The sequence below is a fragment of the Triticum dicoccoides genome, chromosome 2B, assembly GCF_002162155.2.
Source record: "Triticum dicoccoides isolate Atlit2015 ecotype Zavitan chromosome 2B, WEW_v2.0, whole genome shotgun sequence".
In the NCBI taxonomy this organism is placed as follows: domain Eukaryota; kingdom Viridiplantae; phylum Streptophyta; class Magnoliopsida; order Poales; family Poaceae; genus Triticum; species Triticum dicoccoides.
In genome coordinates, this window is record NC_041383.1 from 647,398,271 (window position 1) to 647,413,960 (window position 15,690).

Sequence of the window (15,690 nt, forward strand, 5' to 3'; positions counted from 1 at the left end):
ATGACATAAGTTAGCTCTAAGTTAGCTCTAATATACTTAGTTTCCTATAGGTTAACTCCAAAATTACTTATGTTAGCACAAAATGACCAAGTTTACATAATAAGCTTATAGTCTTCTTCTTCTTCTTCTTCTTCTTGTTCTTGTTCTTCTTCTTATTATTATTATTATTATTATTATTATTATTATTATTATTATTATTATTATTATTATTATTATAGTCTTCTTATTCTTAGGTTAGCTCCATTTTACTTACTTCTTATAGTCTTCTTCTTCTTCTTCATTTTCTTCTTCTTCTTCATTTTCTTCTTCTTCTAACATCTTGTTTATCATTTTGCAGATTTCATTTAATTCACGCAAGCTTGCCTGGATGGACTGCTTATTTTCCATTTGTGCTTCTATTTTGTATCAATGAACTTGCATGGTTGGAACTTGTTATATATGGATGGATGGATAACGGTGTTGGATGAACAATGTGAAACTTTTGTAATATGTAAGGATGCATGGAACTATATATGTGTTGGTTATATATGTATATATGATGAAACTTGCGTGTTGGATATGCTTGTTGTGTATATATGTATATCTGTGAATTGTTGTCAAATTGAATGAATTAAATTAAAAACAGGGTTGTACAGGCTCTTTGTCGTTAGCTAGCTGACGTCAAACATGCCACATGGAAGATACATGTGATTCCTGGGACTGGCATGTTTGACCACTTTGCCGTCTGCAAGCGGACGGCAAAGACCTTAGCCTCTTTGCCGTCTGCTGGCTGATGGCAAAGCATGCCGTTAACCCCTAACAGCTCACACCCCACCTCACTGCTGTCCACAATCGTTGCCATCTGCTGGCCACCAACGGTGGATGGCACAATCCTTTGCCGTCCGTTTCCAGGAAGCGGATGGCAAAGAAGGCCTCTGCTGGCACATGTTCAGACGGACGGTTTGCCGTCTGCTGGCGGACGACAAAGGAGTTTGTCGTCCGTGATCCATGCCTTTGCCGTCCGCCATGGCGGACAGCAAAGAAGTGGATTCCAATAGTGTAGGGTTTCGGTTCAGAATCTACTTTTTAAGGACATCACACGGTATCTGATGCCCTTTGAGACTTTTGTACATTCCTATCTCAAGTAATGACTTCAACCTGGCATTCTCATCACCAATAGTAGTGGTATCCTCAGATGAGGGGCTAGTTACCACATTAGCAGTTGAAGATATTGCAACAGTAGTAGCAGTTGAACATTTAGCAATAGAGACAACATTGTCACGCTCAATGCATTTCAGGCATGGTGGTTCAAATCCTTCCTGAGCGGAACTGATTTGTTGAGCGCGAAGTGACTTGTTCTCTTTTTGAAGATCTTCATGAGCCGATCTCAATTTCTCAAGCTCGTGCTTCCTCTGAAGATAATCATAGGAAAGCTTTTCATGAGAAGTTGAGAGCGATTCATGTAGACCTTCAAGTTCCTGGTACTTAACATGAAGATTTTTAATGTCTTCAATTAAGGACTAGCATCGGGTCATTTCCGCATCCAGTAGGTCATCGCTTTTGTCTAACAGTTTTGGAATATGTTCCATGGCATTATGTTGTTCAGTTGCAATTTTAGCAAGTGTTTTGTAGCTAGGTTTAGATTCACATTCAGAGTCATCTTCACTTGATGTTTGAAAGTAAGCATTGCGTGAGTTTACCTTGGCACCTCGTGCCATGAAGCAGAAAGTGGGAGCAGAGTCATCCTCATCCTTGGCATCAGCGTTGGTGACGAGGCCATTGTCTTCAGTGTTGAAGATGGACTTGGTGACATATGCAGAAGCTAGATCCAGGCTTGCTACTCCAGAATCAAATTCCTCTTCAGACTCCACCTCTGCCTCCTCAGATCCAGACTCCTCCTCTGAATCCATCTCCTTGCCAACAAAAGCACGAGCCTTGCTAGATGAGCTCTTCTTGTGTGATGAAGACTTCGATGAAGACTTGGAAGAAGACTTTGAGGATTTCTTCTTGTTGTTGTCATCAGAATCATATTCCTTGCTCTTCTTCTTCTTCTTTGTCTCATTGTCCCACTGTGGACATCCAGAGACGTAGTGACCAGGTTTCTTGCAGTTGTGACAGGCTCTCTTCATGTTATCATAAGAGGAAGCTTCATCATTTCTTGAGCTGGATCTTGAAGACTTTCTGAAGTCTTTCTTCTTGGTGAACCTCTGGACCTTCTTCACAAGCATATCAAGCTCCTTTCCAATGTCTTCAGGATCACCAGAACTGCAGTCAGATTCTTCTTCAGATGAGGGGACGGCCTTTGTCTTCAAAGCACGAGTACGGCCATAGTTGGGACCATAGATGTATCTCTTCTCAGATAGCTGGAACACATGGGTGTTGGGCCTCTTGATGTCAACTACACAACCTTCTTCTTGTAGACGTTGTTTGGCCTGCAAGTGCACAGGTTTGTAGGACAGTAGCAAATTTCCCTCAAGTGGATGACCTAAGGTTTATCAATCTGTAGGAGGCGCAGGATGAAGATGGTCTCTCTCAAACAACCCTGCAACCAAATAACAAAGAGTCTCTTGTGTCCCAAACACACCCAATACAATGGTAAATTGTATAGGTGCACTAGTTCGGCGAAGATATGGTAATACAAGTGCAAAATAGATAGTAGATAAAGGTATTTGTAATCTGAAATTATAAAAACAGCAAGGTAGCAAGTGATAAAAGTGAGCGTAAACGGTATTGCAATGATAGGAAACAAGGCCTAGGGTTCATACTTGTAGGACCTTTAAGTAAGTCTAGAGGGGGGGTGATTAGACTACTTGACCAATTAAAACTTAACCTTTTCCCAATTTTAGAGTTTGGCAGATTTTAGCTATTTTAGGACAAGTCAAGAAATCATCACACAATTCAAGCAAGCATGCAAAGAGTATATAGGCAGCGGAAATTAAAGCATGCAACTTGCAAGAAAGTAAAGGGAAGTGTTTGGAGGATTCAAACACAATTGGAGACACGGATGTTTTTGGCGTGGTTCCGATAGGTGGTGCTATCGTACATCCACGTTGATGGAGACTTCAACCCACGAAGGGTAACGGCTGCGCGAGTCCACGGAGGGCTCCACCCACGAAGGGTCCACGAAGTAGCAACCTTGTCTATCCCACCATGGTCGTCGCCCATGAAGGACTTGCCTCACTAGTGGTAGATCTTCACGAAGTAGGCGATCTCCTTGCCCTTACAAACTCCTTGGTTCAACTCCACAATCTTGTCGGAGGCTCCCAAGTGACACCTAGCCAATCTAGGAGACACCACTCTCCAAGAAGTAACAAATGGTGCGTTGATGATGAACTCCTTGCTCTTGTGCTTCAAATGATAGTCTCCCCAACACTCAACTCTCTCTCATAGGATTTGGATCTGGTAGAAAGATGATTTGAGTGGAAAGCAACTTGGGAAGGCTAGAGATCAAGATTCATATGGTAGGAATGGAATATCTTGGCCTCAACACATGAGTAGGTGGTTCTCTCTCAGAAATGGTAAGTTGGAAGTGTAGGTTTAGTCTGATGGCTCTCTCCATGAATGATGAGGAGGTGGAGGGGTATATATAGCCTCCACACAAAATCTAACCATTACACACAATTTAACAAACTCGATGGCACCGAATCGTTAAACTCGGTCGGACCGATTTAGTAAACCTAGTGACCGTTAGTGATTTTCGGTGGGACTGACATGCATCTCGGTGAGAACGATTCGGTTAGGGTTAGGGCATAACATAATCTCGGTGAGACCGATTACACAAACTCGGTAAGACCGATTTTGGTAATTAGCTACCCAAAGAGTTGGTCAGGTAAACTCGGTGGGACCGATTTACTCTTTACGGTGAGACCGAAATATTACAAAAAGGAAACAGAGAGTTTACATTGCAATCTCGGTGGGACCGATCGCTCACTTCGGTTAGACCAAAACGTTACGAAGGGAAACAGAGAGATTGCAACCCCATCTCGGTGAGACCGAGATCCCTATCGGTAAGACCGATTTGCTTAGGGTTTGTGGCAGTGGCTATGACTTTTGGAATCGGTGGCACCGGATTGGAAGAATCGGTGTGACCGATTTTGGCTTTAGGTTTAGGTCATTTGTGGATGTGGGAAAGTAGTTGAGGGTTTTGGAGCATATCACTAAGCACATGAACCAAGATGCTCATTAAGCAACACCTCATCCCTTCTTGGTAGTATTGGCTTTTCCTATAGACTCAATGTGATCTTGGATCACTAAAATGTGAAGAGTCTTGAGCTTTTGAGCTTGAGCCAATCCTTTGTCCTTAGAATTTTAAGGGATCCACTTTCATCATCCATGACATGCCATTCATTGAGCTTTCCTGAATAATAGTCTTGGAATAGCATTAGCTCAATGAGCTATATGTTGTTATGAATTACCAAAACCACCTAGGGATAGTTGCACTTTCAATCTCCCCCTTTTTGGTAATTGATGACAACATATAGATCAAAGCTTCGACAAATGATAATAAAATTTAAATAACATCGTCGCTTTGAGAAGTATGTGATAAGCAAGAGCACCCCCTAAATTTGTGCATAGTTTTAGATTTGCTTTGGACTGCAAATGCACAATGAATTAGACTCATGGGTTACTCTTCCATGTCACATACATCTTGGTGGAGCGCTCAAAATAATAAACAATGAATACATGCACTCATCACCAAGCATAGTGAGTGATTACATAAAATAGATAGGATAATATCAAGCATGCATAAGTGTAGCTTATGATCAAACACATGATCATCAATGTCTCACAAGCATAGTATCTCAACCAAAAGCAAACAAAGATCAAATAAAGCAAGAGAGAACAAAAGCAGCACTCTCTCTCTTGAAGCCTATGATCTATACATTTTTCCCCTTTGGCAACAAATTACCAAAAAGTTCATAGAAAATGCATAGTGCTAGATTGACTCTCAGGCTTGATCTTCTGGTGGTGGTGTCCTGATAACTCCTAGGACGAAGGCTTCAGTTGATGTAGAGGGTGCTGGAGTTGATGCTGAAGCTGGGTGCACTGGAGCTGAAGGGGCAGTAGTTGGTGCTGAAGATGTTGCTCTAGTGTATGTCACTGGCACAGCAGCTGACCTCTGGTCTCTAGGCACTCTGGCAAAGACATTTGTGGTTGTCTTGCCCTTCCTCTCCTGCATGTCATCCTGCAGCTGCTCCACAACTGACTGAATCTCAGTTACCTTGACATCTAGATCATAGAATTTTTGTTCCATGATTCTTTCCAGGCTCTCCTGGTTTTGAGTTAGGGTGGCCAACCCCTTCTCAATCCTCAGAGATGATGCTATCAAGTAACCAAGCTGCTCCTGCTTGTTTTTCAAGAAATACTTAGATGCCTCCTCTTGAGTTGGCATCTTGGCAGCCTTCTCCTTCCTAGCCTTCTCCTTCTTCTCTTGAGCTTGAACTGATTGTGGATCATCTTCATTCATGACAACCTCATTGTCCTCAAAGTCTGGACAAAGAGGAAAGTGTTCTTTATCCAACTGATATTTTCCTATGCCCATCTTTGAGTTTATCAATTCTTGAATCTGAGGTGCATATCCATAGCTTCTCTTCTAATCTGCTGCAGTCCTCTTAATTTTTTCAATGATCAGGCTCATGACTTTGAACTTTTGTGGCACATCAAATAAATGCAACATATTGATGGCATGCCCTCTGATCATGTTATGGTCACCAGACTTGACCAACAAAGTGTGCCTCATAATCCAATTTATAGTAGGCAGCCCTGACAACAGAAAATGGACTGATCCAAAAGTGAAAGTCTCTAGGGCTTTGTCTGGAATTTCCTTGTACATGTGAGCCATTGAATTGTGACCCATCTTCTTCTTTGCATAAATGTCTAGGTCATCCTCATTCTCCTTGGGGGCATTTATCAGTTTTGCCCATTCTTCTACAGTGGATTGGTACCTTGTACCTTCAGACATCCAAACAATTCTTCCATCTGGGTAAAATGTGTTGTGGAGTAGAATTGCATGATGAGCTCATCATTCCAATTTGTGAGCTTTTGCCCAACAAAATTTGCAACTTCACAAGAAACAAAGTTGTCTTGCACTCCAGGATAGTGCTGATCATTTTCCTTGATGAATTTCCAGTCAACCCACCTCATGTCACAAACTATGGGCTTCTTGTCCAATAAGATTGTCTCATAGAAGTCCTGCTGTTCCTTTGTATGGAACCTGTAATCAACAGCAGTTCTTCTTATTGTGGCATATGGATCTGCCATCCTCCATAGTCTTAGCCCTGAATCCTTCCTGATTCTCATGTCCTCAGCCACTGGATGGGTATCATTGTGGTCTGGTATCTTTGGCTTGAGTTTCCTTAGAACCTGTCCTTCTTCATCTTCCTCCTCAGCAATCTCAGGCACTGGGGCCTTGTTCTTCTCAGCAGCTGGAATACTCCTGGTATTCCTCTTTGGTGCAGACTTGGCATTGGGGGCAGCTTTGGGTACTTCCTTGGCTTAGATGTTGCAACCCCTGATCATATTGCATCACCCATAAGCTTAGGTGCCTTTGGAGCTGGTGCAGCAAGCTCTTCCTCTTCCATCATGGAAGGTTGCCCAACAACTCTGGCTATGGCTTCTTGACCATTTCCTTCCTCTTCTTGCTTTCATCAACTGGCTCTTTGGGATCAGGATTCACAGGCAGTTGTGTTGATGCTCTGGCCTTGGGCATAGGTTGCCTTCTTGCAGGCCTTTTAATCTTCATGCCTGGCTTTATATCCTTTGCTGAGCCAAATTCCTTCTTGAGCACCACTTTCTTGGAAGTAGCCTCATCTTCCTCAGCCTTGTAATCTTCATCCTCTGAATCTGAAGTTCTTTTCCTCCTTTGCCTAGTTGCTGCCTTAGGCAAATTGCTAGGAGTACTTCTGCTCCCTTCATCTGAAGTTGAGGGACTAGTGCCCTCACTCAAGTCCATCTGCTCTTCTGGCCTGTTCTGGCTGTCACTTTGATCAGACATACTGCAAAAGCTGACTGCTGACCCTGTGAAGAGTTATAGATCAGATAGAAAAGATGAGCATCACAAAATGCAGAGGTTTTTGCAAAAGAATATCTCAAAAGTTCAGTTTTAGTTTTCCACAGAAAGCATTTCGGATCCACCGATTTTCAAACTCGGTGATACCGAAGCAGTTTTGGAACCTAAACTGATGATCTCGGTTGGACCGAGTTTCTGTTCGGTGGTACCGAGACTGCTAGGGTTTCACAGAATCCTCAAATTGGTTGCACCAATTAGTAATTCTCGGTCAGACCGAGAGTCACTAGTGCAATGGCATAAGCCAAATCGGTGAGACCGAGTTTTTCAACTCGGTGGGTCCGAGATGGTTTCGGCGGAAACGTAACCCTAAAAATTTGAATCACATCTAATCTATGAACTACTTTGGCTGGATAGAAGAGTTTCAATCGTGGCAAGAATCTATATGAAAACCATGTGCCAGGAATCAGACGTGGATAGCACAAAGATTAAGTCCATACCCTAACTTGGCGGTGGACTTGCTACGGTGGCAATGGCGGAGACGAAATCCATTGACGGCGGCGGACACCAGCGACAGGAGGCTGCTGGCGATGAGGAGACGGTCCGGAGACCACGATGGCAGAGCGAGCTGTTGCGCGGGCGAAGGGTTTCGGAGAAATTTCCAAAATTTTGCCCGTGTCTATATATAGCCCGACCCTGTCGGTGTGACCAAGTGGAACAACTCGGTGGCACCAAGATGCATAACTGTGTTCAGTTATAGCAACTCGGTCAGACCGAAAAGTTCAAATCGGTTGCACCGAGATGGAAAACTCAGATCAACTTAATGATCTCGGTAGGACCGAAATGGAGGAATCGGTCAGACCGAGAATCACAAAGAGGTTTTGAAAGTTTAAGTCTATGACGAATCGGGGACTCCGAGTGCTCCTCACGCAGAGTGGTTCAAATCTGACTTGATCAAATTTTGTGATGTAGCATGGATAGAGTTTGAGACGAGAAAAGCATAGATAGCTAAAGAAGGTTCTTAGGCATTCTTGTCCATCCACTTGGCACAAAGAAAAGAAACCAAACAAACAAAACAACAAGTGGATGTTCATGAATGAGTAAAATATGCACCAACATGCTCACACAATAAAATGACAAATGAAATATGTGGCAAAGCATGCACAACCAATTCTAGCATCTATCAAACAATTGGCGATCACTAGGTCATCTATATATATGAGTATATTGACTTAGGAGTCAAATGAGAACATTTGATCATAGGTCATACTCATCGCTTAAGCTCAAGTGGGGTTACCACTTTTACATAATGCTTTAATGTGTTCACACCATTAGAGTTGCTTTGACTCAATTCTTTGAGTTAATCTTCCCCTAGATGTGAGATCCCCCCTTAGAGGGATGAACTAACCTTGGGTTTTGTCGATGATGACTTCATGTAGGTGTTGAAGATGTAGATGCTCAATGTAGATGTAGATCATTTGGAGCAATCCTTTGGAGTGAGTTGCACTTTCAACTTGCCTACATGGGTAAGTCCCACAAGGAACAAACAAGAATATCCATAGACATAGAGTGATGCACACACAAAATGATGTCCATGAAAACATTAGGTTACCTTGTCCCTTGCCTTACTAACAAGAGGGTTTGTGACTCCTTGAACTAGTGCAAGATGTGAAAGTTGATTGCACTTGTTCTTGCCAAAATGATATGAGTGAAGAATGTTGGCAGAGTCACTCTCAAGAACTCTCTAGTTCTTCTTCTTCGGGATCCACATCATCTTGATGGGAATCCTTGGAGTTGTAGATGTACTTGATGAAGTAGAACTTGACGTAGTCTTGGGAACCCACTTGAACGAGGCTTTAGGTGCTTCTTCAAATGCATCAATCTCTTCTTGAAGCTTGTCCTTGCCTTTGTTCTTGTGGTCTTGTGGTGGAAGATCATCTTGAGCTTGTGTCCCCTTGAAGGAAGTAGGATCATACTTCTCTTGTTGAGGAACAAACTTTGTCTTGGGGTATTGATCTTCTTCCCACTCAACTCCATTGGCATTGAACTTTCGTTCAAAACCAACACCTTGATTCTTCGGGTGCCTTCCTTGCTTGCGTACAATTTCCTCGAATTGCTTACTCCCGGCAAGGCTCTTGTAAGCACCTTTCTCTATAATTCCCTTCAATAAACTATTTTCTTGCTCAAGTGTAACTTGGCTAAGAGAATCATTAGTGGAATCAAGAGAACTACTAGAAGCAACAACATTGGATTTAACATTATTATTGTTACTACTAGAGGAAGTATCTTTCTTGTACTTGTTAGACTTAACTTGAGGCATGTAAGTAGATAAGAGTAAATGCTTGGCAATGTAAGAAGAACTTTTCTTGCGGAGATCATCATTCATTGCCTTTAAAAACTCATGCTCTTGCTCAAGATTGAGCTTTTCAAAGCGTAACTTCTCATGAGCCCTTAAAAGTTCTCGATGATCTTCGAAGATAGTTTCATGAGCCAACTTAAGAGAGTTTAGTTCTTTAGTTAGAAGCTCAATTTTCTCCTTATCATTGTCATTCGTTTGATTAGCATGATTAATTGACGTTTCATCATAGTATTCATCACTAGAGTTGTCAACAAGTAAATCATCATCCACAAGCAAGTCATCTTCATCACTATTGAAATCAACATACTCGGGATGTGTTTTTGGACCTTTGGCCATGAAGCGTCTTCTTCCTTCATTTGGTGAGTCAAATATGTCGTAGGAGTTGGTTGACACAAGTGCTAGACCAGCAACACCTTCATCTTGAGTATGTTCGGAGTCGGAGTGATAGCTTCTCTCAGAGTTATTGTCGGAGTCGGAGCCGGAAACCCATTCACCAACATGAGCTTGATGTCTTCGTTTTGTGTAGCTCCTTGATGACTTGTCCTTCCTTTCCGAATCCTTGCTTCTCCGTGAGGGTCTTCGTTCATAACGATCATCTCTACTCCTCCTCTCTCTTGGTGGTGATCTTCTCTTTTGCTTATTCTTTTTGGAAAATCTTCTCTTCTTTTGTAGGGTGTCGTACACTCATTGGAGTAGTGTCCGGGCTTCCCACAATTGTAGCAATTGCGCTCTCGACTAGAAGATCTCTTGTCATGATAAGACCTTGACTTGGAGCTTCTTTCTTTGCTTCTACTCTTGTAGAATTTGTTGAAGTTCTTCGCCATTAAGCTCAATTCTTCATTGAAGGTTTGTTTCTCACTTGATGATGTGGGGGCTTCACTTGAGGCTTTGTAAGCACCACTTGACTTGTTGTGAAGTTCATCCTTATCCTTGAGTGACATCTCATGAGCAACAATTCTTCCAATGACTTCTGTTGGCTTGAGATTTTTGTAGTTTGGCATCATTTGGATCAATGTGCACACGGTATCATACTTTCCATCCAATTCTCTTAGGATCTTCTTGATGATGAATCTGTCGGTCATCTCTTCACTCCCTAAGCCGGCAATCTCATTTGTGATAAGTGCAAGCCTAGAGTACATTTCAGCGACACCTTCACCATCCTTCATTTTGAACTTGTCAAGCTGACTTTGGAGCACATCCAACTTGGATTCCTTGATGGATTGGTACCTTCATGCATATCAATCAAAGTATCCCACATTTCCTTTGCATTCTCAAGACGACTGATTTTATTGAATTCTTCGGGGCACAATCCGTTGAAGATGATATCACAAGCTTGAGCGTTGTATTGCAGCATCTTCAATTCTTCCGCATTCGCTTCACGGTTTGGTTCTCTCCCATCAAAGAATTCACCTTGCAAGCCAATACAAATAATTGCCCAAACGGCGGGGTTATGTCCGAGAATATGCATTTTCATGTTATTCTTCCAACTAGCAAAATTAGTACCATCAAAGTAAGGACCTCTATGGTGATAATTTTCCTCGCTAGATGCCATACTCTCCTAGGTTGTGAAACCAAGGCTATGACCACCAAAAGCTATGGAAATCAAAGCAAATGGAGACCAAAGCTCTGATACCACTTGTAGGACCTTGAAGTAAGTCTAGAGGGGGGTGATTAGACTACTTGACCAATTAAAACTTAACATTTTCCCAATTTTAGAGTTTGGCAGATTTTAGCTATTTTAGGACAAGTCAAGCAATCATCACACAATTCAAGCAAGCATGCAAAGAGTATATAGGAAGCGGAAATTAAAGCATGCAACTTACAAGAAAGTAAAGGGAAGGGTTTGGAGGATTCAAACGCAATTGGAGACACGGATGTTTTTGGCGTGGTTCCGATAGGTGGTGCTATCGTACATCCACGTTGATGGAGACTTCAACCCACGAAGGGTAACGGCTGCGCGAGTCCACGGAGGGCTCCACCCACGAAGGGTCCACGAAGTAGCAACCTTGTCTATCCCACCATGGCCGTCGCCCACGAAGGACTTGCCTCACTAGCGGTAGATCTTCACAAAGTAGGCGATCTCCTTGCCCTTACAAACTCCTTGGTTCAACTCCACAATCTTGTCGGAGGCTCCCAAGTGACACCTAGCCAATCTAGGAGACACCACTCTCCAAGAAGTAACAAATGGTGCGTTGATGATGAACTCCTTGCTCTTGTGCTTCAAATGATAGTCTCCCCAACACTCAACTCTCTCTCATAGGATTTGGATCTGGTAGAAAGATGATTTGAGTGGAAAGCAACTTGGGGAAGGCTAGAGATTCATATGGTAGGAATGGAATATCTTGGCCTCAACACATGAGTAGGTAGTTCTCTCTCAGAAATGGTAAGTTGGAAGTGTAGGTTTAGTCTGATGGCTCTCTCCACGAATGAAGAGGAGGTGGAGGGGTATATATAGCCTCCACACAAAATCTAACTGTTACACACAATTTACCAAACTCGGTGGGACCGAATCGTTAAACTCGGTCGGACCGATTTAGTAAACCTAGTGACCGTTAGTGATTTTCGATGGGAATGACATGCATCTTGGTGAGACCGATTCGGTTAGGGTTAGGGCATAACGTAATCTTGGTGAGACCGATTACACAAACTCGGTAAGACCGATTTTGGTAATTAGCTAACCAGAGAGTTGGTCAGGTAAACTCGGTGGGACCGATTTGCTCTTTTTGGTGAGACCGAAATGTTAGAAAAAGGAAACAGAGAGTTTACATTGCAATCTCGGTGGGACCAATCGCTCACTTCGGTTAGACCGAAACGTTATGAAGGGAAACAGAGAGACTGCAACCCCATCTCGGTGAGACCGAGATCCCTATCGGTAAGACCGATTTGCTTAGGGTTTGTGGCAGTGGCTATGACTTTTGGAATTGGTGGCGCCGGATTGGAAGAATCGGTGTGACCGATTTTGGCTTTAGGTTTAGGTCTTTTGTGGATGTGGGAAAGTAGTTAAGGGTTTTGGAGCATATCACTAAGCACATGAAGCAAGATGCTCATTAAGCAACACCTCATCCCTTCTTGATAGTATTGGATTTTCCTATAGACTCAATGTGATCTTGGATAACTAAAATGTAAAATGAAGAGTCTTGAGCTTTTGAGCTTGAGCCAATCCTTTGTCCTTAGTATTTTGAGGGATCCACTTTCATCATCCATGCCATGCCATTCATTGAGCTTCCCTGAAATAATAGTCTTGGAATAGCATTAGCTCAATGAGCTATATGTTGTTATGAATTACCAAAACCACCTAGGGATAGTTGCACTTTCAATACTTTCACTAGTGCAAGTTCTCTCAACAATAATTACATAGATAGATCATATAACAATCCCTCGACATGCAACAAAGAGTCACTCCAAAGATACTAATAGTGGAGAACGAACGAAGAGATTATGGTAGGGTACGAAACCACCTCAAAGTTATTCTTTAGGATCAATCTATTCAAGAGTTCATACTAGAATAACACCTTAAGACACAAATCAACCAAAACCCTAATGTCACCTAGATACTCCATTGTCACCTCAAGTATCCGTGGGCATGATTATACGATATGCATCACACAATCTCGGATTCATCTATTGAACCAACACAAAGTACTTCAAAGAGTGTCCCAGAGTTTCTACCGGAGAGCCAAGAACGTGTGCCAACCCTTATGCATGGGTTCATGGGCAGAACCCGCAAGTTGGTCACCAAAACATACATCAAGAGGCACATGATATCCCATTGTCACCACAGATAAGCACGGCAAGACATACATCAAGTGTTCTCATAAAAGACTCAATCCGATAAGATAACTTCAAAGGGGAAAACTCAATTCATCACAAGAGAGTAGAGGGGGAGAAACATCATAAGATCCAACTACAATAGCAAAGCTCGGGATACATCAAGATCGTGCCATAGAGGGAACATGAGAGAGAACACGAGAGAGAGAGAGAGAGAGAGATCAAACACATAGCTGCTTGTACATACCCTCAACCTCGAGGGTGAACTACTCCCTCCTTGTCATGGAGAGCGACGGGATGATGAAGATGGCCACCTGTGATGGTTTCCCCCTCCGGCAGGGTGCCAGGAAGGGCTCCTGAGAGGTTTTTGGTGGCTACAGAGGCTTGCGGCGGCGGAACTCCCGATCTATCTTGATATTCGATGGTTTTAGGGTACGTAGGCTTATATAGGCGAAAGAAGTCGGTCGGGAGGTGCTCGAGGGGTCCACGAGACAGGGGGCCGCCACCCTGTAAGGGGGGCGCGGCCTCCTATCTTGTGGCCTCCTCAAGGATGTTCTGATGTGGACTCCAAGTCTCCAGGATCATATTCTTCCAAAAAATCACGCTGCCGAAGGTTTCATTCCGTTTGGACTCCGTTTGATATTCTTTTTCTTCGAAATACTGAAACAGGCAATAACACAGCAATATGGGTTGGGCCTCTGGTTAATAGGTTAGTCCCAAAAGTAATATAAAAGTGTATAATAAAGCCCATAATTCAAAACAAGTAATATAATAGCATGGAACAATCAAAAATTATAGATACGTTGGACACGTATCAAGCATCCCCAAGCTTAATTCCTGCTCGTCCTTGAGTAGGTAAATGATAAAAAACAGAATTTTTGATGTGGAATGCTACCTAGCATAATTCTAAATGTAATTTCTCTTTATTGTGGCATGAATGTTCAGATCCAAATGATTCAAAATAAAAGTTCATATTGATAAAAGAAATAGTAATACTTCAGGCATACTAATCAAAGTAATCATGTCTTCTCAAAATAACATGGCAAAAGAAAGTTCATCCCTACAAAATCATATAGTTAGGCTATGCTTCATTTTCGTCAAACAAAGATGTTCCCAACTTCTATACCCTCGATGACAAGCCAAGCAATTGTTTCATACTTAAATAATCTCAAACTTTTTCAACCTTCACGCAATACATGAGCGTGAGCCATGGATATAGCACTATGGGTGGAATAGAATATAATGATGGGCTTGTGTGGAGAAGACAAAAAAGGAGAAAGTCTCACATTGACGAGGATAATCAACGGGCTATGGAGATGCCCATCAATTGATGTCAACATGAGGAGTAGGGATTGCCATGCAACGGATGCACTAGAGCTATAAATAAATGCTCATCAAAAGAAAACTAGTGGGTGTGCATCCAACTTGCTTGCTCATGAAGACCTAGGGCATTTGAGGAAGCCCATCATAGGAATATACAAGCCAAGTTCTATAATGAAAAAATTCCACTAGTATATGAAAGTGACGACCTATGAGACTCTCTACATGAAGAACATGGTGCTACTTTGAAGCACAATATATAAGACTCACTACATGAAGAACAAGGTGCTACTTTGAAGCACAAGTGTGGAAAAAGAGATAGTAGCATTGCCATTTTTATTTATTTTCTTTTTCTTTCTTTTTCTTTTTTCTTTTTTTCTTTTTTTTCTTTTTTTGTTTTTTCTTTGGCCTTTCCTTTTTTTCTTTTGGCCTTTCTTTTTTTTCTTTTTGGGTAATGCTCTAATAATGATGATCATCACACTTTCATTGATTACAACATAAGAATTACAACTCGAAACTAGAACAAGATATGCCACTATATGAATGCCTTCGGCGGTGTACCGGGATGGTGCGATGAATCAAGAGTGACATGTATGAAAAATAATGCATGGTGGCTTTTCCACAAATATAATGTCAACTACATGATCATGCAATGGCAATATGACAAAAGTAAAGTATGTCATGATGATGATAAACGGAACAGTGGAAGTTGCATGGCAATATATCTCGGAATGGCTATGGAAATGCCATAATAGGTAGGTATGGTGGCTGTTTTGAGGAAGATATAAGGAGGTTTATGTGTGATAGAGCGTATCGTATCACGGGGTTTGGATGCACCGGCGAAGTTTGCACCAACTCTCAAGGTGAGAAGGGCAATGCACAGTACAGAAGAGGCTAGCAATGGTGGAAAGGTAAAAGTGCATATAATCCATGGACTCAACATTAGTCAAAAGAACTCATATACTTATTGCAAAAATTTAGAAGTCATCAAAAATCAAGCACTACGCGCATGCTCCTAGGGGGATAGATTGGTAGGAAAAGACCATCGCTCGTCCCCGACCGCCACTCATAAGGATGCACAAGCCAGGTACAATTCATGTTTCAAATTTGTTACATAACTTTAACCATGTGTGCATGCTACGGGACTTGCTAACTTCAACACAAGCATTCTTTAAATTCATAATCACCCAACTAGCATGACTTTAATATCACTACCTCCATATCTCAAAACAATTATCAAGTATCAAATTGATCATAG